The sequence below is a fragment of the Drosophila eugracilis genome, unplaced genomic scaffold, assembly GCF_018153835.1.
Source record: "Drosophila eugracilis isolate 14026-0451.02 unplaced genomic scaffold, ASM1815383v1 contig_367, whole genome shotgun sequence".
Lineage (NCBI taxonomy): Eukaryota > Metazoa > Arthropoda > Insecta > Diptera > Drosophilidae > Drosophila > Drosophila eugracilis.
This window is the reverse complement of record NW_024573224.1, coordinates 5,232,641-5,247,691: the sequence shown is the minus strand read 5'-3', so window position 1 is coordinate 5,247,691 and position 15,051 is coordinate 5,232,641. Positions and strand designations below refer to the sequence as shown.

General features: G+C 40.5%; 1 protein-coding gene across 1 annotated transcript in view; it reads right to left on the bottom strand.

The window, feature by feature from the left end:
• The window catches only part of LOC108115790 (protein toll), a 44,845-nt gene that overhangs the window by 7,639 nt on the left and 22,155 nt on the right, over positions 1-15,051 (bottom strand). Inside the window, exon 2 of the mRNA XM_017227362.2 lies at positions 8,405-8,548. The gene's annotated coding sequence lies outside the window, so the exon portion shown is untranslated. The remainder of the gene's footprint in view (positions 1-8,404; positions 8,549-15,051) is intronic.

The window sequence follows — 15,051 nt, the reverse complement described above, 5'->3', positions numbered from 1 at the left end:
GCTTGTGTGTTGTTGTGAGACTGATGTTTAATAGTCGTACCGCCCGCCGTGTGCTCTTGGAAAATTGGCTTTCGGATGCCTGAAACAACCAACCAACGCCACCCATTTAATGGTTAAGTTTTCTTAATGCTCGACTGTCGGGATTACGGCAAATGCCAAAGTGTTTAAATGGCGTTGACATATTGTTCGCCCTTTAAATTAATTTTTGCAATATCAAGCGAGGAACTACGAGTAAAATTGCCACCACATACACACACACACACACACACACATTGCGCCCGTTCATCAATCAACATGACTAATTACTACAATTCCTGCCAAGCGGCAGCCTCTCCAACTCGTAAAGAGTAGCAGAAACAGGCAATGGGAAAAAAAGCAAAACAAGTTGTTTAACAATTTCTTATTAAAAACTTACAAATGCTTCAGAAAAGTTCTTACACGCATGTGAAGTACTGTTGTAGAGTGGGAAAACTAGGGGGGTCCTTCGACCATTTTCCATTTTCCATTTCCTAGCTCATACGAAACCTAGGAAACGGAAAGTCTGGCCAAGTGCGGTTTTTGTATCCCACTGCACTGGCAATGTTTCATTTTCCCCCTTTTCCCAATAAGTGTGTGTGTACGAAATACATATGTGTGTGTATGTGTGTGCTTGGTTGTTTGCCAAAGGATTTCAATTCCCCCAAAAACTTTTGCAAGTCTTTTGGCCCCATGTTTCTGGTTTTACAGGCATCGCCTCCAACACTTTGGTGAACAGGCAGCCGAGACATGTTTATATAGCCAGCCAGATGGGCCAATGTATTGCCAAACCGAAGCTTTAAGCAAACATCTGTGTTCTCCATCTCAAGTGCGCCACGCCAATAGTACTCAAGATGTTTTTTGAGAGGGGGCTGGCGGTATGTGAAGAGTCTCTAAGCGGGTCTTAATATCGGAAAATTGGAAACTGTTCAATATGTGATTGGCAATGGGGCAGCGTTTGTCTGTCCAATACAATTGAATAGTGGGATTCGGAGCAGCAAGTGTATAAAATAAATACCTTAAGAAACAAATCTCATAAGAAACTTTCGATCCAAAAACTATATATCTTAAGAAAAACTAAATGATATTAGAGTTTAATTATGTTTAATGTTAAGTTCTTCTAGGAAACCTCTCATAAACAAGTTCCAATTAATACTTATTGCTTTCTGTGAACAGGAAACGCAGTGATAAATGTTGAACATCTTCCTGGAATTGCTCCCCAGCTGCCGCTCAAACAGCTAATTATGCACAAACATCGCAAGGTTAAGACATCCTTCAGATGAATATATTAAGTCCCGCTTTCATTATTTATGGCTTACACTTTCTGCAGAATTTTCGCTAAAGCGCATCAAAATTCCAAAAGGGCAGAAGAAGGGACTCAAAAGTGCTCGAGCCGCAGTGAATTGAAAATATCTCGAAGCTGCTTACGCTGTAACGCCTCTCAGTTAAGTGCAAACCGCCGAAAGCAAGGAGGGCACGAGTTTCCTCAAGATGGATGAGTGCAAGAAATGCTCGCTGGCATTTAAATTTAAAATTTCTATTAGTAAATGCATCAGCAGAGCGCTCAACTTTGCTGTAGAAGGCGAGCCAACTACTGCGCGAGTGAACAAAAAACCAACTTCAAAGTCAGCGACAAATCCATAAGATGCTTGCTTCACTCATTACTCTTGCCAGCTGCACGGCTCACTGAAAGTTCAAGTTACAGCAGACAGCAGCTAAGCAGATGAAAGAAAAGGGGTTAAGACCTGATTTGCGCATTCCACCCCGAGACGATTCCCCTCTTCCCACCGTAAAACTCTCCCACATATTCGCAAAGGGCCAACCTCTTCAGATCTCGTTGAAAGCCAGCTCATTGTCTGGGAAATAGAAAGGCAGTAAGGCGATGCTGCTGCTGCAGTTTTTACTTATTTTTTTTTTTTGCCAAAGTGAGGAGAAGTCGCCAAGTGAAAGGCTTTGTAATGTCATTTGTCTGTTAATCATGTTGTCGTCCCAAGTTTTGCGCAAAGTTTTTAGCATAATGCGCTCGTGCCCGAGACAAATGCAAAAACTTGTTGAGCCCATGGAAAATTTCAAGGAAGGAGGTGAAGATGAGAGTGAGGATGTGGCTGAGGAGCAGCAGCTCTTGAGGCAAAAGAACCAGCAAGCATGCGTGACGCATTCAAGTTTAATAGGCCCCTATTGTTGTTGGCCAGGTCGATGGGTATACAACGATGATGATGATGATGATGATGATGTTTTTGTTGCATAGCCAGTTTTGTTTGCCGTGGCTGAAAACGCAGAAGCGCCAGTGGTCGATTGTTTACTTTAGGGGGGCTCAACCTCCGATCTCATGCACAGCCCAGCCCAAAGTCACTCAAATGGATACTCTGCGGTTGACTGCTCCTCCAATCCACCTTCTCCACTCCATCACTCCACTGGCTCCACTCCTTGGCTCACTTAGTCCACATCCTGTCAGGCCAGGTTGATGTGGCCAGCCGTGTTTAGATTCGGTGGATGGGCAAACATTTAACGTAAATTGATTTCCACTCGCCAGGCGATGACGCACAGCAAACAAGCTCAAGAGCGTACAGGCAAAGAGCTTTATATGTTTAAATGATTTTTTATGACTTTAAAAATATTTCTAATTCATTTTTAAAGTTTTTTAATAATATTTTAAAGTTTAAATTAACTTCAGAGTCAAATAGAAACTTTGATCAATTTCAAATAGCATTTTGAATTTTAAAATAAAATATTTTTATATCGTATTCTTTCTTTCTGTGTGGGTGGACAAAGGTGGGACATCTCTTCGCCAGCTGCACGCCTTTACCCCGCTTCATTATGCCAGCACCATCAATCTCCCCGGCCAAGTCCACTCTTCCACTTGCAACTTGTCATTTCCTTAAGCTCTGGAGTTGCTCAACTAGAGCGCTCTCCTCGGGCGGCTAAGTAAATTTATCTGCAACTTCCACACACGCACAGTCCATCACATAAATAAACAACTCGAGACGGTTGGATGGGGTCGGGATGTGCCTCCTCCTGTGTCCTCCTCCTCCTCTTCTTCTTTACTATAGTGGCTGCCGGCAGCAGAATAGAAATAAAATAATAGACACCCAGTCCGCATTCAATTTGGCTTCACCTCCTTGAGCCGCTGGCATCGTAAATGAAAATGTCGTCCATTGCACGCTCGGCCAGCGTTCATTTAAACAGCGTTTTATGGAGCAATGCTATGGTTATATGGTTCAGATATATATATGTATATATACGAGTACGTATGTATTTTAAGTGGCAGGCAAACCGCTGGCCCTCATCATATTGTAAATAATGCAGCATAATGTTGTTCCTTGTTGTGCCTTCTGCTGGCCAACTCAACTTATTTAAACCCTAACCATCCATTCTGTCGGTGTCCAACCCACCGACAATCCGCCAAGTGTGGCCAAGTCCGATTGCCAGGGGACGAACGCGTACACTTCAATTACCAACAGCAATGGAGATGGAGATGGAGAAGGAGGAGCACCAGGTTCGCCCAGTTCCCTTTTGAGCTGTCTTCAATCTTGGGGAAACTGGGGACAGGTTCTGGCAACTACTTAATTTTTCGTACCGCTGCATTCAAACTTTGGCTTTGTCTCCAGCCCGCTGTCTCGCTGGGCATTTTTATGCTTTCTTGATTTCTATTTATTCAGACTGTCGTCTCCATTTATTTGCTGTTGTTCCTGTCCGCCGCTGCTGGCCCTCATAATTTGCGCTTTGTTTTATTGTATGCAGCTTAATTCGCCGGCAGCCCGCAGCAGGCCCCAAGTCAAACCAAACCAAACCAAATAAAGAGGAAAACCAGCAGCTCCCTTTTCCCTCTTTGAAATGTGAGTCACGTTTAAAGTTCTGGGGCCTTAAATGGCATGCTTGCCATGATTATGGCGGCAGAATATCCCCTCCATAGGCCCAATACCATATATAGCGCTAATTGTGCACATTTTGCGCTTGTTATAAATAAACGCACACGACCCTGCTGTTAGTTGGCCATTTAAGCTCTGGTTATTGCGCCTTTTGGTCGGGGTGTTGGTTCGGCCAAGTTCAATAGGGGCCATAATTTTTTGGCAACAGACGGAAATCCTAAAGTTGCATTGATAATTAAGACACTTTAGTGAGTTTTCTTGGCGCCATTTGCTGTTGGTTTGGCGTCGGAAAACTTTAACACTTTTCTCTTAGGAATAGCTTTTGGGTTTTCAAGAATATGAATAAGTTAAGCAAATTAAAGTTAATGTTATTAAGCTCTGTTTCAATACCCAGGAAATATTTTGCGAACCATTTGCTTAATTGACTTAAAAAACTGTATGCATACCCTAATTGACATTTTTCTGGATTTTTTTTTGAACATTTTTTGGCATAAGCTATACATTTTTATACAAACACAAAACACATTTCCGCGTAACGCTTCCGAATTGAAGATACAAAAAACCAAATCATTCCAGGCGAATAGAGTTATCTGTGACAGGGCTTAATCCCAATCCCCCAATGCAATATTTATTTGTAAGAGCACAATTTTGTGTGTATGTTTGCACTGATTGCTTTATGCAACGCGTTGCACACGGACGACAAACCGTCACCACATCCGATGAATGTCCGACTTGGTTTTCGCATTGGCCAGAAAAAACTATTGATTGCCCTTCATTGTCGGCCCAAAACCATACCATTTCGGGATTTTTTTTCCCCATTCTGATTTTGGTTATTTATTGTTATTCAGAGTTTTCCTTTTTTTTTATTTTGGCTTTTGCTGGCCTCTAGGGCTAAGCATTAAATATGTATAAATATTGATAGATTTTGGCCCCGCTTTGATTAACATTTAAAATGGACGTTTGTGTTGATATATGCTTCACACGCTTTTATAGAAACATTAACATTTATCAAAAAAAAAAAACTGGGAGAGAGAGTAATGCCGCTGCTTAACATAAATTCAGCCGCGGAAGCGCAGGATGAGCCCTGGGACAATGCCAACCGCAATGGCGATAAATAAAGATTAAAATCTCTGAAACGGTCACAAAAGTGCCTGGCACTTCATTTCAATTTATGTACATAAGTATTTATATGCCAATGCCCTTATGCAAGGCCACACACACATACGCATGCGGTGCTGTGGTGATAAATCAAAAATCTCTGCCTACTTTTTGGGTGTCATAAGGCAATATTCCAGGATTCCCCTGTCACGATCCAGGATCCAGTTCGTCCTGTTTGCATTGTTGCCGCACAATAAATGCAATTTCATGTTTCAATTGCAGGGTGAAAAAGGGAGAATTAAAGTCAGCAGTTCGTTCGCCTGATGGTGGTAGTTATAGTAATAACAACAACAACAACAACAACATTACCGCCAGTTGTTGGACAAATGAAAAATCAAAATGGCGACGACCAAGTGAAATCATTACGTATACGCAGCGTTGTATTAAAATTCACAGCGTGCCTTGTGATTTTTATGCACGCGCATTCACTTTGCTCCTTCGCATTTCCCCGCATTTTTATGGCCATTAAATCAAAGTACAAATAAAAGAAAGTAAATAAAAGAAAAAAAAAAGAAGAAATTTCGTTACAGCCTTAATAGGTGGACGGGATGTGGGTGCCGAGTTTGGTTGCGTGGCCTTTTGGTTTCAAATGAAAATGAAAATGAAAAGCTGAAATCTTGTCATAAAAATGCGCGAATTCGCAAAGTGCACTTTATGCGCAACGTTTGTGACCAACACTCGAACTTAATGAACGACCGTTCCATGGGGAAGTCCAGATTCCACATTCACTGAAAACTGCATAAAGAACACAAGTAAATAAAAAAAGTTCTGATGGACCCAGAGATAGTGGAAGACTAAAAGGTTTAAAAATGACTGCCAGTATAGTATTTCCTCAGTCTTCTTTGGATTAAAGCGATTATTAAGAATACTCTGGGAATACTAGAATTTTTCCTCCTATAAAAACTATTTATTATGACGAACTCCAACTGGTAATTTCCTTTTAATTAGACTTTAATATTTCAAACACCAGCTGCCATAAGCACACACAAATATTTTGCATAATTGTTGGCTGTGAGTTTTTGGCCGGAATGACGTGGAAAAACCAACGAAATAAAAATATCATATAATTTGTTGGTAATTCACATAAAATTTGTACATTTACATATTTGGCAAATGGGCTCCTTCATATAGAAAATATTTCAGTTGCAGGACCAACATCACCAGAAGCAGCCATCCCGCTTGGCTGCATTAATTGGTTTTTCGTTAAAATATATACTATATATAATTTCTGGCTAAGAAGGGCATGTTGGTGGTGTTGCATGGGATTGCCAATGGGTTGGTAACTTTTTGGTATAGCAAGGGAGGTGTTGAAACTATGTATTTCGTATGCAAATGCAAATTTAATGAGCTTTAACTCGATGCCATGCATGTGTGCGGGTGTTAATGTTACTCAGTGTTAGTGTGTGTGCCTGTCTCAGCGTGTGTGCGATTATAATGCTGGCAAAAATATTTTGTTAATTTTTAATTTTAATTGCAGTCGCTTGTTTGGAACTTTATATTATTTATTTATTCGCAATGGCGTTGAATTTTGCATAATTATGTACTGGCCGGGACTGTCAACATGGCAACAATTTTCGAAATGGAAATAAACATTTTATTATTTATTTGTCAAATACAGAGTCGCCGAGTTTGTTTCGCTTGGATTGCAGCAATTTGACGGGTCGACTCTTGTATGTATTTACTTTTTTCCGGCTCTTTCGGTTTTTTTTTTGTGTTTTTGATTTTTTGGTGGGCGTGTGACAGCGCATCAATTAAACTAATTGTGCATTTAAATTGGCAAATTATTGCCCGATCCTTAATCATAAATTATTTATGCAATCAATTTGCATAAAGTCAAATAAGCCACCGAACATTGTGTGTTTGTCCTTTGCCACGTGCTGCACACTGCATTCGATGGGGGGGCATTCGCGTTGGCATTTTCAATGCCAATGCAATTTAAATTTTGTATAGCCATAGCCATAGTCAGAGCTTTGCTTATTCTTCGGCTGGGCGGAATACGAGATTGGCCTTTGGTTTTATCCAGCCAGCGCTTTTATTTTAATTTGCGGTTAGCAGCCGTTGCTATTGCTTTTGCCTGGTGAAAACCAATTAAGTTCGCTCTAAAGCTCGTGTTTTCTAGGAGCGCGTCAAATTGAAAACCATGTGCAAAATTTAAACATTTTTCACCAATTTTTTTTCGGTTGTCCTTTTTCAGATTTAGGTTGTCAGTGCGCTCGGACTTTTCCAGAGTTTCTGGTCATCTAGGTTTTTCATGCCCTCTGCTAACTTTGTGCAAATTTAATTAAATTCTTCAGCTCTTTTTGAGCCGCAGGGATGCAGCCTTAACGCATAATTTGTCTTTCAGCTGGGATAACTACTGTATTGCATGTGGTAAAAAATTGCTGGAACTGCAGTTAAGCTAAAAAAACTGATAAAGTGTTGCATATTGCTTGGGGCAAAGTGTTTTTCTTTATACATCCTTTCTTCTTTTTATTTTGGTGACAATTCGAGAATTGCGCGTTGTGATTTGTTAATATCACACACCCTCATACGAGTGTTTTGCAAAAAACAGAAGTACATTAATAGTTGCCGCCACCGCGTAAAGCTTTTCAACCGTTTTTTTCCTCCATCTCGCCCCGTTTTTGTTTTAGACGCCCATGAAAGTGCAGCTGAAAATGTTTAAAAAGTGTTTTTCCTTATGCAACACACCAACGACAAAGTGTTTGTGGTGTATACGTATTTTTTATGCTCCTCCTGTTGACATTTAAAAAAAAATGGCTGTCACAATGCATTTTCGCATTTTGCATTTCACAAACAAAAAAAAGGGAAAAGAGAGCGTGGTAAGAGGTGGTAATAAAAAAGTAACAACAAGTGCCAAGAATGGTTGTGTATGTGTGTATGGAGGTTGGATGGGGCTTTATTGTGAGGCTGACAGTGAGTGAGAAAAGTTATGAACTCTTTGGGAAAAGTGGTGAAAATTTAGAAGTGTTGTGTGTGCTCTTTTTTTGGATCGTTTTTCTAGTTTTATTTTTTTTATAGTGCGCTGCACATTTATGAAAATAATTGCGGTTTTCATTTCAGTAATTTTTTCCTTTGCCTTTTCTATTTCCCTTGGCAACCCTACATATTTATTTAATGCAATTTATTTATATTTGTAGTTCGCTTTATGCTCAATTAAACAGAAAACCGCAACAAAAAAAGGTTAAATGAAAACTGAGCTTCAGTTGATATTTGTAATATTTAATGATATATAAATAAATGAATGCCAAAGGATTCTTTTTTTCTATTTGCCGCTTATGCTTGCCGGAGATAAATTATAAAATTGTTAATGAATATTTATAAGCAAATGAAGGAGAGAAGTAATAATATTTGTTTTCACTTACCTTGCTCAGGAACTGTCCTTGTTGAGCGAAGAAAAAAAGGGAGGGAAGAGCCTTATCCTTTCCGCCGTTCCGTAGTATTCTGCCGTCCACTACAGATGCAGCTGCAGCCGGTTGAACATTTTTAATGTATTTTTAAGTAATTTACTGCAAAAGAAAGCGTGAAAAATATGCAAATTAGAGTGAGAATGAATGTAGGTGAGGGCGTAAAGTAGGGTGGGCATCTTATTAGCATTCCAAATGACTGGCAGGGCGGTGCCATTTCTTCAGAGACTTTTCAACTTTTAGCCTGCTAGACAAGTGCCCAGCATACATATGTGGGTGTGTGTGTGTCATTATGACACTAATTATGTCATACATATGCAAAAGTGGCAAACAAGCCGTGTCCATGTGAAGTGTGTATGTGCAGATGACACGTGTGTGTAAGCCACTTAAATTACGTATACGTAATGCCTATTCATGAGCGATGTCGCCCCCATCATAGCCGCTTAAGGGCGTGGCTGGATGTGTATGCTTAATTTAATTAAGCTGGCTGTTACTTAGAATTTGCAATGCAAGCCATAACCGCAAACAATTTGCAAGTCAAGAGCGTATAATGCAGACAAGAGGCGGCCAAAGGATTACGTTGGCTGAGTGATGCAACTTGACATGAATCACTTGCAATGCTTTTGCCAGAAAAAAAAGAGAAATGTAAAAAAAAAAGAGAATGCTACCAAAAAGTATATTCAAATTTGTAGAATAATATTATTCAATTTTGCCAGCATTTCGGGCAATCGAATAAAATTCAAAATGTATTCTTGTTTGGTTACAAAACAGTTTCAAGAAAATAATTAAGAACTAAGCCCAGATTGCAAATAAATAACAAATTTCAACCCTTTGCAGTTGCCTGGGTCAAAATGGTAAAGGTCGTGTCCTGTAATTCGGTTATTTCCTGCCTGCCACATGCACAAAAAAAGAGGAAAGAGAAATAAACTTGGCAAATCTACATATTCGAATATATATATATATATATATATCTCTGCAGGACTAGGGCTTTACCCATAAATAAGGAAACATCTTTGTATTTTCTTTGTTTATTTTGTATGCATGGCCAAATCTGGCTCACTAAATTCAACAGCTCATCTCTGTCTGTCTGTCGCTTTCGTGTGTGTCTGTTATTTTGTTATTTTATTTTGAGGCCCAAAATTTTCTAATTGCTCGCCGCATACAAATTGCCAGTTATCTAAACTGACAACTTCTCAAGAATTTCTAATTCAATTGCCTTTTTGTGTCCATAGGCCGGCCAGGGCAAGGGGGCCCCAGTACGAAATTGAATGAATACCAAATATGTTATGTTGTATTTTCTCAAATATTTATTTGACTTTCCATGCTTTGGGCTCCGCCTCATCTTACAATCTGTTCACCATTTTACATGGCATGTTTAGCAGAGATTATCGAAACACTTTGCTTGCCACCTCGCCACCTCAGTACACGCCACTTAATATTTCTCATGGATCGACAGCTGTTTCGAGTGATTGGGAAAATTTACAGAGAAATATAATTAATTGGCTCGAATTCAATTGATTATTTAAGCAGAAAAGAGTTCTAGATCAAGTAGATATTTTTAATAATATTTTTAATTTTATAAAGAGGTTGCTCTAAGAGTCGTTTTATAGTTTTTAAATTGATTATTCAATTTAAAATGCAAATGAATATTGATATTTCATGAGAAGTTTGTTTTTTAAAAGACATTATCTTAGTGTGAAATTTCTTAAATTGCTGCGATAAATGCAAGCAATCTGTTATCTGTTATCTATTATCTACTATGTATCGCGTTAATGGCTGAGATATATATCTGCTAATTTGCATAGGCCTGCAACCGCAATCCCTGACTGTTGCCACATAATGCTCCTGCATTCGTATTCATCCAAGCATGCGGTAACATGCATTCAGACCAGCCCCAAACTCCCCTCATTTTGGCCGGCTGTCTGTCTGTCTGTCAGCTCTGTCTGGCTGCATTTTCATATTGAAAATCACTGAAGTGGCAGACCAGTTTCCCTTCCCTCAGCACCACCCAACCCCCCTTTTCCACGTTTTGTGTGGCAATTTCGGTTCTCTTACTTTACGAATGGAAAGATTAAAAAAAAGAGCTGAGCGCATTTTAATTTTAATAGACATGAGGCCGGAGCTTTAGCTTTTCCGTTGATGTTGGCATAATGAGCACTGCTTAGGGCAGGGAGCTCTCAATGGATGTTAATAAAAGTGAGCCAGGCAGAATTTTTATTGCCATGTCTTTTTTATTTTTTTCCTCTTTTTTTTTTTTTTTGTTAAATAATGAAATGTGCAAATGTGTTGCCAGGCAGAGGTAGCAAGCACACACACACAGAAACACATGTGTGGATGCACGCGCCCTCCATTTTTACATAATTACATCGCACAGCTGCTTCCCCCAGCAGTTTGCCTTTGTTTTTTGTTTAGTTGCTAATTTATTTGTATATGCATTTGGGTCTTTCATTCATGCAACTCCACCTCGTTGCTTTTGTATGATGTTGTTTTCAGAAAATTTGTGCCTTTGTTCGGCACATTTAGAATGTATGTAGAATGCAGAATGGCTGTGCATTTGTAATTACTTCAATTGCTAACTCCCTCTCTCGCTGTGTATCTTTTACAACACATGTTTCATGGGCATAATTCGCGCTTGGCTGCTTTTAGCCAGTCTGTTTTGGCTTTTCTTTGCAGAAGAGAAGAAAAGAGCCTAAAAGGCCGAAACGATTCATTTCACAGTGTTGTGCTTGCCCTGCTTCAGTTTCCAGCACTTTCTAAGCTTCCTCCTCAGCTTGGCTGCCTGCATGCCTTTCCTCTCCACCCCCGGTTTAACCATTGCTAACCATCGTGGTTAGCTGAAGTTCTTTCTACTATTTCTACTGTTGCGGCTGCTTTTTACCGTTTACCGTTGTTTGCTGCGGCTTCGATTTCCCATTATGCTAAGGTAAGGAAAGAAAGAAAAACTAGTTCTTGTATGTGTGGGGCTCCCTCGCTTTTGGTTTTTCTTTTCTAATCACGTTCAAGCCAACCGCAGCCGGCGCATTGAACCAGGAAAGTAGATTTATGCATTGTTCTTGCTGACGTTCTAGGTGTTGTTTTCTGTGGTGTTTTTCTGTTGTGGTTGCCTCATGCCTCTTGCCTCTTGCCTCTTGCCCTTGCCTTAGCTGCTGCTGTTGTGCAGCGTGTTAATTACCCTCTTCTACTAGCTCTTCCTCTTCGACTGGAAAGTCGATATTGCCATGCTGTTTTGGTTGGCCAGGAAGCAAGTCGCACGCATTAACCACAACAAAGTTCCCTGGGAAGTTGGCCGAGAATATTCGCTTCATTTTCCACACGCATAAATCATCTTTTATTAGCATCAACACACGATGAGCTCTGCTCTGGAGTTTCGGATTTCACACAAGCCAAAAAAATTTATTTGACTTCAAGCCGCCGGAATTTTTATTCTTTATGCTTTGCATGTTCAACTTTAATTGAAATATATGACCGACCTCAAAAAACTGGAGCCCCGAATTCGCTGGGCCATTTCTCATAGCACGCAAAGGATCGTGCATATATATATATATATATGATATATATACGAGTACATCACTCTCGGGTATATTACTCTTGACCTTTGGCCAAATAAACTTATTCCTACAAAGGAAGCAAACGAAAGCCTTAAAAAAATTGTGTTTTCTCTTAACCTACTTCCCTATGTACTACAAAAAATGAAAATAACTCAACCAACTGGAAAAAAAACCTATCTGAAGGATACAAAAAAATCTTTTCACTTTTGTTCCTTCGTTCTTCGTGTTCCGTTCCATTTCGTTTCGCTACTTTCTTGTTCTTTTTTTTTTGTAATCAACAAAGTTCAACGTTGGCATATAAATATTTGCATGGCCAGGACCAGAAAGGAAGTTCCAACAAGAAGAAGAGCGAGGACTTGCCGCGCACTTATTATTATATACGAGAGCGTAACAACAACAATGACAACACCAACAAGACGGGCAGCTGACGCGTAAATGTGCAAAAGCTTTAAATTAAAAGCGGCGGAGGATTGGGAATTGGATGCTGGGGATGGTCGTTGGCTTCGTTGGTCCACTACTGCCATTGTGGGTTGTTGTGTCAGCTGTCGTTGTCTGGACTTCATTTTATGCGCTGACAATTTCTCATTATTAAAATTACAGCACCCAGGCAACAGGAGCAAAGGAAACTGCAATAAGAACAAGGGAAACTTACAAGGTAAGTCGACTACAAATGCCCTTTTCTAAATTACCTTTTAAATAATATAAGTTTCTTGTAATTGTAATACTGATAGTCATTTAACAGAAATTAAAGGTTAATATAGTTCCAGAATTGAAGTGTTACAAACATCATCTCAAACCGGATATACCCTTCTTTAAGCCCCTGAAAAACGCGAAAGAACGGAAAAGAATCAACAAATTATCTGCAGTTGTGTGAATGCGAAAATAATCACTCCCCGGTAGCTTCTTTACTTCCCTGGCAGTGCTCCTTGGAGCACAATCATCCGATGCTTGCGGATCAAATGGAATATATTCCCCTTCGATCCTCAGAGGTGTGCTCATTAACGCTTCGGGCGGCGGACAGATCCTTGCCATTCAGCTGCCATTCAGTATGCGTTCGTCTGTCAGATCCGCGTCATTTCGCTGGCATATTTGTGTTGGCTACATAAATCAGCGGTCGCATGTCATTAACTTGCGATAAATCTGTCATAAACAATGCAACACATAAATTGCCGTCGATGGCAAGTGCCGGGGCATGGGGCTGGTTGGATATGGTTGGTAATGGGTTCCATCAGAGACGGAGGCGTGGCAGTCATCATCGGGCCAAACAATGTCGAAAATGCAAATCAGCAAAGTACACTCGGTGTCTGAGTGAGTGGGAGGTTGATGTTGGGCGGTTTAGGCCCAAGGGATGGGATGGGAACTTTTAGCCGCTGTCGCGGAAGCAGCACAACGGGCGACATTATGATGTTGACGAAACAAAGGCTCGTTTGTTGGCCTCTGTTTGTGCGTTGGCGGTCGATATGCGTTTGCGTGTTAATTCTGTTGATATTAAAGCGATTTCAAATAATTATACCAAAGTTTCTCATTCACACTACCTCTAGAAACACTCTTCGTGACTTTAATAACTTCATCTTTATAGTTACAACATCACTCTGTACTTAAATTCACCAAAATAAACACACTCGGCCATTGCACTTAACAAATTGCAACGCAGTTAAAATTACAAACTGCAAAGTATTTGGCAACAGTAATTGCAGTTTCGTAACAAAAGTCTTTTTCACCCAACCAAAGGAGCAGAGCTTAAATGGAGGCCATAAACATGCAAGGGCCATCAAACCAGAGCGTCAATAGGCAGGGGTTTTTTTTTGTTAAATTTTATGATATTGTAATTGAGTTTTAAGAATATTATAGCAGGAAATAAGGTCCATGTCAAACTTTATTGTAGGTATAACCCCTTAGTTATACTACATACGCATACTCTATCCCTTTGGATCCCATGTAATCTACGCCCCTGTCTTTGGGCGCCGATACAAATCTGAGCAATGACGTGGGCTAAAATGCTTCAATTACAGAGAAGTTGTGCTGGGTGTAAAACTTTGCGGTTTGTTGCTGTTGTTTTCGTTATTTGCTGCTGGCCGCCGGTCGCTGCATTGACATGTAAATGACCTTTAATTGATGGGCTCGTGTGGCTTGATTGAGTGCCAGCGGGTGTCGAGCGGGATGGGTGAGACGAGAGAAGAGTAATGGGTGAAAGGGCAGAGGGTAAGGAGTCCAAAGAACTCGCACATGGTAATTTGCATTTTGAAAATGCCGCATATTTTGTAACTTTATGTGGTGGCCTTTTCGCCATCGCCTTCGAGCCTTCCCAGTCCAACTGTCCCGTGGTCCTTGGTCCTTTTGCCCGTTTGCCTGGTTGTCTGTCAGTCTGGTTGGATGGTAAAATATTTATGTTGCTTCCACCCAACTGATTGCGGCGAAAAAGCGCAGCTCGGCGAAATGAGAATTTATCGCAAACACATAAAAAACGGCTACCCAAAACCCAGTGAATGAGTGTGTGTGTGTGTGTGTGTGTATATAGTATGTGTGTTAATGGCTTTTTCGTGTCGGTGTATCGGTGTGTTTGGTAGCTTGGGTGGGGGAAATGGTCTTCCGTCTCTGTCGCACGCCTGCACTTCCGCCGGAAGTTTGCATGTTCCTATATCATTCGCAAGAATCTGAAGCGCGCTTAAAAAAGCTGAAAGGCAAACGCAGTCACAGCCGCGCTGTTCTCACTCACTCTTCCTCACTCTCTTTGTCTTGTTTTTGCCCCCAAAAGGTTACCTCCATTATAGCTCTTTATTTATGATCCAGGTTAACACATACATGCTCATATGTATGTGTGTGTGAGTGTGTGTGTGTGCTGCTAACGGTAATTGCGGTGTCCGCCATCGCTTGGCCCGCTGGCCCTCAAAGTCGATAACATGTCATTTGAGCGTCGCTAATGTCTTCATTTATTTTTAGCATGCCGCGCCTCACTTCTCTTCTGGCCATTTCTCTCGTCCATTTTGGCCTGGCCCAAACGAGCTGTTTGTTTAGATAAAAGTTTACTTTCGGCTTCCGACCCTCATCCTTCAGCTC